Raw genomic sequence first — 6,000 nt, 5'->3', positions numbered from 1 at the left:
AGTATTTTATTATTATTAATTTATTTTTTTGGGAAAATTACAGTTTTCATCCCTCAAGTTTGCATTGATTTCACATTTGGTCCCTCATATTCACAAAAATACATTTGATCGCTCATGTTTCAATAATTTAACACTTTTGGTCATTTCCGTCATATTTGGCGCAGACTTGATTCCGTTGTACTAACGAAAAATTGACGGAAATGACTAAAGGTGTTGAATTTTGAAACACGAGAGACCAATTGTGTTCTTTGTGAACATAGAGACCAAATATAAAATTGGTGCAAACTTAAGGGCGTTCGGCGAATGCCGTAATTTTCCCTTTTTTTTTTCTGAATTGTAAAGTATAGATCTTTGATTGTATTAAATATTGAACATTAATTATTTTTTCAATATTTTTCAGTAGTAACAAATGGGCAGCAGCCACATCTATAGCTCCACCAGCTCCGCCGCCACTTAATTACCCACCATCTGTCTCTCGAGGTTCGTAATTTATCAACTATTTTCATAAATTAAATTCAATTTAGCTTTTTTTATACTTGCGTTGTATTATAATTGCTGATGAGATGGGCGCTTGCATGCAGGAGCTCGAACATTTTCTCTAAACGAAATGAAGATTGTGACAAATATGAATCGCTTGCATAATTGAAGGTATTGGGGGAGTAATAATCATATAGGGGAGGATAAAACCTTAGGCTTGTTTACTCTAATAAATTTTCGTGTTTAATTTGCTTTCTTGCTTTGCCTTTTAATTTGTTTTAATTTAGTTTATTTTAATTTAGTTAATTCTCTCCAAAGTTGACTATGTACGGTGGGCTTGATAGCAATTGTTACAATTTAGCGTCTAGAACTAAATAATTAAATATTCTCTGTGGGATCGATATCCTTTATGTTGGAATTTTTAATTGAATAAAATAATTAAGAGTATTTCAGATAGGTGCATGTTTGGAATGAATGTGTTTCTTTCCAAACAACACATCTATTTATGAAATAACTCTTTTCAAAACAACATATTCATTCACAAAAGGACTCTTAAATATCTATAAATAAGACAACCTGATCAGTTTTGCACAAGAGATAAGAAGACGTTTGAGAATTTCTTCCTTTAACCTTTTTGTCAAAATTGTTCCTACGTTTCTAGTTCGCCGTGGGCTTCGAATTTGTGCAAATATCGAAGTATCCGACTGTTGTATCTTGGGAGACTACCGGGAGTGACTGTTGCACCGTAGACAGCTCGGAAATATTGTCTTAAGGACATTGCTTTTGCAAGCCTCAGTCGATTTTCCGTTCTTCATATTTCCGGTTAATTTCTACTTCCAAGTAAGTGTAATTCTTATTCAATTGTTTACGCAGATTGTTATATTTATACCAACAATCTTAAGACAATATTATTTTTTATGTTTATAACATCTGCGTGAATTGCGTATCTGTTATGAAGTTGTTGTTTGAAAATTTGTGCGCAAATTTAATTTGTTTTATTCTTTGCCTAAAATTTTTGGTGGCTTAAATTTTATATAACATATTCCTTGCTTAAATGTATCTCTGGTTCCCAATATACTCATCTGTTAATCAGAATAGTCCACTTTGATTTATAAATTTTATATTTTCAATCATGTGCAAAATAACAGTGGTTGTATGAGCAGAGATAGCGTATGTTCGAAGAATCTAATTAATTAACGACCTGACTAATTCAAATTTGGTTTTGAAATTTCTGTTAATAGTTTCATTCTGGTTTTTACGAAATGCATTTATGCATTAAAGTCTGCAAATAAAGATTTTCATTTTGCGCATAACAAATCTGTGTTGGAAAATTAATATCAAAAGTTTGTTATTTTTTTAATGCGCTGTAAATATGGGAAGAAATTGTTGATGACTTATTAATTTCACTTCATTGAAATTTATGCACAACATATCTTTTTACATTACAAAATACCGGTTCAAGAGTTTAAATAGTTTTATCCATAAAAAGTACAGAGCCCTAATTTGGTTCTTAATTAATGGATATATACTTTTATATATTATGTATATTTGTATGATCTGTGAACAGAACTTTAATTGAAGTGTGCAGTTACTATTGTGTGAAAATAGTTTCACTTTAATGAGATTTTGAGTAAAGAATTTCATAAATTAACCATTTGTTCAAATAATTGCGGTTTAAACATTTGTGATTCATTTGTTAAAAAATATTTGAGTGAACATCTAATATAGATGATTTCAAAGGTAACACCTTTAAAGGGTGATGATAAAGCGAAAAATCAAGTTCAAGAGCATTTATTTTGCATAGTGGCAAATTATGGCGTTGCTTTATTGCGTGATCTTCAATTCAAAGAGCAGGTGTACACATAAGACTACTTGTGTAATGACCTAGTTAAGGTTAATATGGTTGTTATTGGCAAAAATGAAGCTATTAATGAGAATGCTTCATATGCTTTCGATTCAAGTTTACCGGAGAACTTGTGGGGGGAATTCTTATATGTGTAATCACATATTAAGTGTAATTAATTCCACACAAGAAAAATGATATCTATCATAAGGAGTTTATGGAATGATACAAAGTTGACTACAAATACCTCAAAATGTGGGGGTGTTTAACTATAAGTTAAATATGTTAATATATGTCTTTGAGGGATATACTTATGCAATTGGATTTCGATTTAAAGATAATCAATCGTAGACATAATACCGTGAGGCATTTACTCTCTAATGGAATAATTTTCATTGATTTTGTGAAATCAAAAGATAACCTAGCGGATCCATTTACTAAAGGTTTATCTAGTGAGAGAGTTAAATGTGCATCGAGGAAAATATTTAAAGCCTAAATAACTAAGTTACCTTATACGGAAACCTAACTTGGCGACTGGAGATCCCACAGACCAAGTTCAATAGGACAACCAGTTATGTGTAACTTAAATGGATGGAGCACTTAGGAGTTTAACTCCATCTTATTCCTATGATGCAATAAGTGCAACCTGCGACGTTAAAAAAGGTTAAGCTACTGCTTTTAATGACGTCTATATCTTGTCAAGTACAAGTGGGGTATAGTAGGATACTCTTTATAGATGCGGTCACCTATGTTAGTGTGAGCTGGGTCGACTCGTTGAGAATTCTTATAAAGGCTTAAATTCTCTAAAGCACTCGCAGAACCCGAGAATGTTCAGGGCAAAAAGGAACGAGAACTTGAAACACGTGTGTTTAGTACGGTGTTAAGTTTATTGTCTTGGTTTACACAAACAGCCGACAGTTCAAGATGAAATAATTCATTGATTGGCTAAGTAAATCCGATAAACTTTAACTACGGAAGGTTGAAGATGAAATATTTCACCTATCACGGTGACGTACTATTCCTAAAAGAATTTTTTGACAATATGGTCTCATGAGATGAGGTTGGAAGAATACTTTTATTCATATGGGGGGGTTGTTGGAATTTTTAATTGAATAAAATAATTAAGAGTATTTCAAATAGGTGCATGTTTGGAATGAGTGTGTTTCTTTCCAAACAACATCTATTTATGAAATAACTCTTTTCAAAACAACATATCCATTCACAAAAGGACTCTTAAATATCTATAAATAAGACAAAACCTGATCAGTTTTGCACAAGAGATAAGAAGACGTTTGAGAATTTCTTCCTTTAACCTTTCTGTCAAAATTGTTCCTACGTTTCTAGTTCGCCGTGGGCTTTGAATTTGTGCAAATATCGAAGTATCCGACTGTTGTATCTTGGGAGACTGCCGGGAGTGACTGTTGCATCGTAGACAGCTCGGAAATATTGTCTTAAGTAGGGCTGGGACTGGGTTGGGTCGGTCGATTACCAGTCTAAAAACCGACCCATCCGTCAAACCATTTTTGCTCAAATTTAAAAACCGTTGCCAACCCAACCTTTGTGAGTCGGTTGATGGTTGGCAATCGAATATTTGGTTCCGAAATGGGTCGGTTGATGGTTTATACCCGCCACCTAGTTCACTTAAATAAAATTCAAAATTTTGAGTAAAAATATCCACATTTTGCGTAATGCCACGGTGCGATCATCATTTATCAGTTCAAAATAATTAATAACAATTTAACGAAAAAATATAATTAAGAAATTCAAAGTAATTTCAAACATGCACAAGATATTTAGTGGAGTTTTGCGAGCTTTTTGTTTAAGGTTGGGCATAAAGAAACTGGTTGAAGATTTAGGTCAATTTTTTTTTCCTTTATTGATTGTTTTAAAATTTAAAATACAAATAATTTTGATAATTTCAATAACCACTTTTGAAAACATGGCCTTTGTTTTATATTTTTAATAAAATTTTAATAGTATAGTTGGATAACCGATAATTATCGGTCAACCAACTTTTGATAATATTAGAAACCATCAACCGACCCATTATAGATGGGTTGGTTGAAATTTTCGACCCGGTCCAATGGGTCGGTTAAAAATTGATTATCCGCCTAAAAATATGGTCGGTAATGGATCGGTTGGTGGATAAAAACCAACCCAGTCCCAGCCCTAGTCTTAAGGACATTGCTTTTGCAAGCCTCAGTCGATTTTCCGTTCTTCATATTTCCGGTTAATTTCTACTTCCAAGTAAGTGTAATTCTTATTCAATTGTTTACGCAAATTGTTATGAAAATTATAGTTTAGTCCTATGAATTTGGGCTATAAATGTAATTTAATTATATCAAATTTAGATTTATCATTAAAAAATTGTATGGGTTTAGTCATGGTTTTGACCTGTGAATTGTAGAAACATAAGAGGGTATTTCAGGTATTTACCATTTTCTGTTAGTTTGTTAGACGGCCGCTACAAACTGACAATCACAGCTGGGTTAAGTGCCTAAGTTGATATTAGAGGGGGGTGAAGTGCCAAAAGCTAAAACCACAGGGGGGTTAAATGCTATTTACCCTTGTTTTTTTATGTTTAACTATTTCAAAAATTATGAAATTTTAGGACCATGTAGATTATTTTGTAACGATCATTTTTTTTTATATAAAGTGGATTCAAAACAGAATTAAAACGACTAGGTTATGATGGTTTTCTAAACTTGCACAGATTTTGGTACAAGTGCACTTTTTGTTTGTGATGTATGATACGTGCAATCAGTGGCGAAGCCGGGATTTCACCATTGGAGGGGCCGAATATAGTGGACTTTAATTTTTGGGGGTTCGGGGGTATTGCCCCTGAAAAATTTTAGGATTTCTTTTTTTCTTTTTAGTTCACAAAACAGAAGATATGACAATAAGAACTTATGACTTTTGCATTAGTTTGGATTTTGAGTGGAGTAAATAATAGAATAGGGTGAACTTAATAAATATAGTGGAAATTGTTTCAATTGAAGGTGGACTTAAGTTCATCCTTACCTGAGGGTGGACTTGCCCGTGATTCGATGTTACAATTCGTAACTTTTTTATCCTACTTGTAGACTCATTTATTATTTTTCTTTGTTTTCTTCAATTAAAAATACTTACTTTTACTTTTTTATATAAAACGAAATTATCAAAAATTATAAAGCAGACAAAAAATTATATATACATATATATTAGTCAAAATAATTAAAATTTGAGGGGGGCCATGGCCGCCCTTGGCCCTACATTGGTTCCTCCACTGCCTGCAATGGAGAAAATTGGGATGCAAAAGTCAACATGTATACATTACTACGATTTGTTGTCCATTCTTACGCCCGATTGCAAAAATCTTTTCCCTAATTGTAATTTTCAATCTTATTTTTTTCTTTTAGCCAATTTGATTGCGATTTGGAGATTCTTTGGTTCAAATGTTATCAGTTATCACATCACTTGCAATTCTCTCTTTCAGGCCAGATTTGGACGCTCAAACGCTCATATTATTTCGTTCATTTTTTGGACGTAAATTGATGATGTAATCAAATAATTAAGTGAACTCCCTATTTTACCCTTTTGACCGAAGTTAACTATTATGATCTTTTTGAGGAACTAAAATGCCTTCATCATTTAATTTATTTCGGGTAAAATTATGATTTTCATCCCTTAAGTTTGCACTG

The sequence above is a fragment of the Erythranthe guttata genome, chromosome 7 (assembly GCF_056151865.1).
Source record: "Erythranthe guttata isolate IM_541 chromosome 7, IM_541, whole genome shotgun sequence".
NCBI lineage: Eukaryota > Viridiplantae > Streptophyta > Magnoliopsida > Lamiales > Phrymaceae > Erythranthe > Erythranthe guttata.
The sequence above is the reverse complement of the archived record's forward strand: the minus strand, read 5'-3'. Positions refer to the sequence as shown.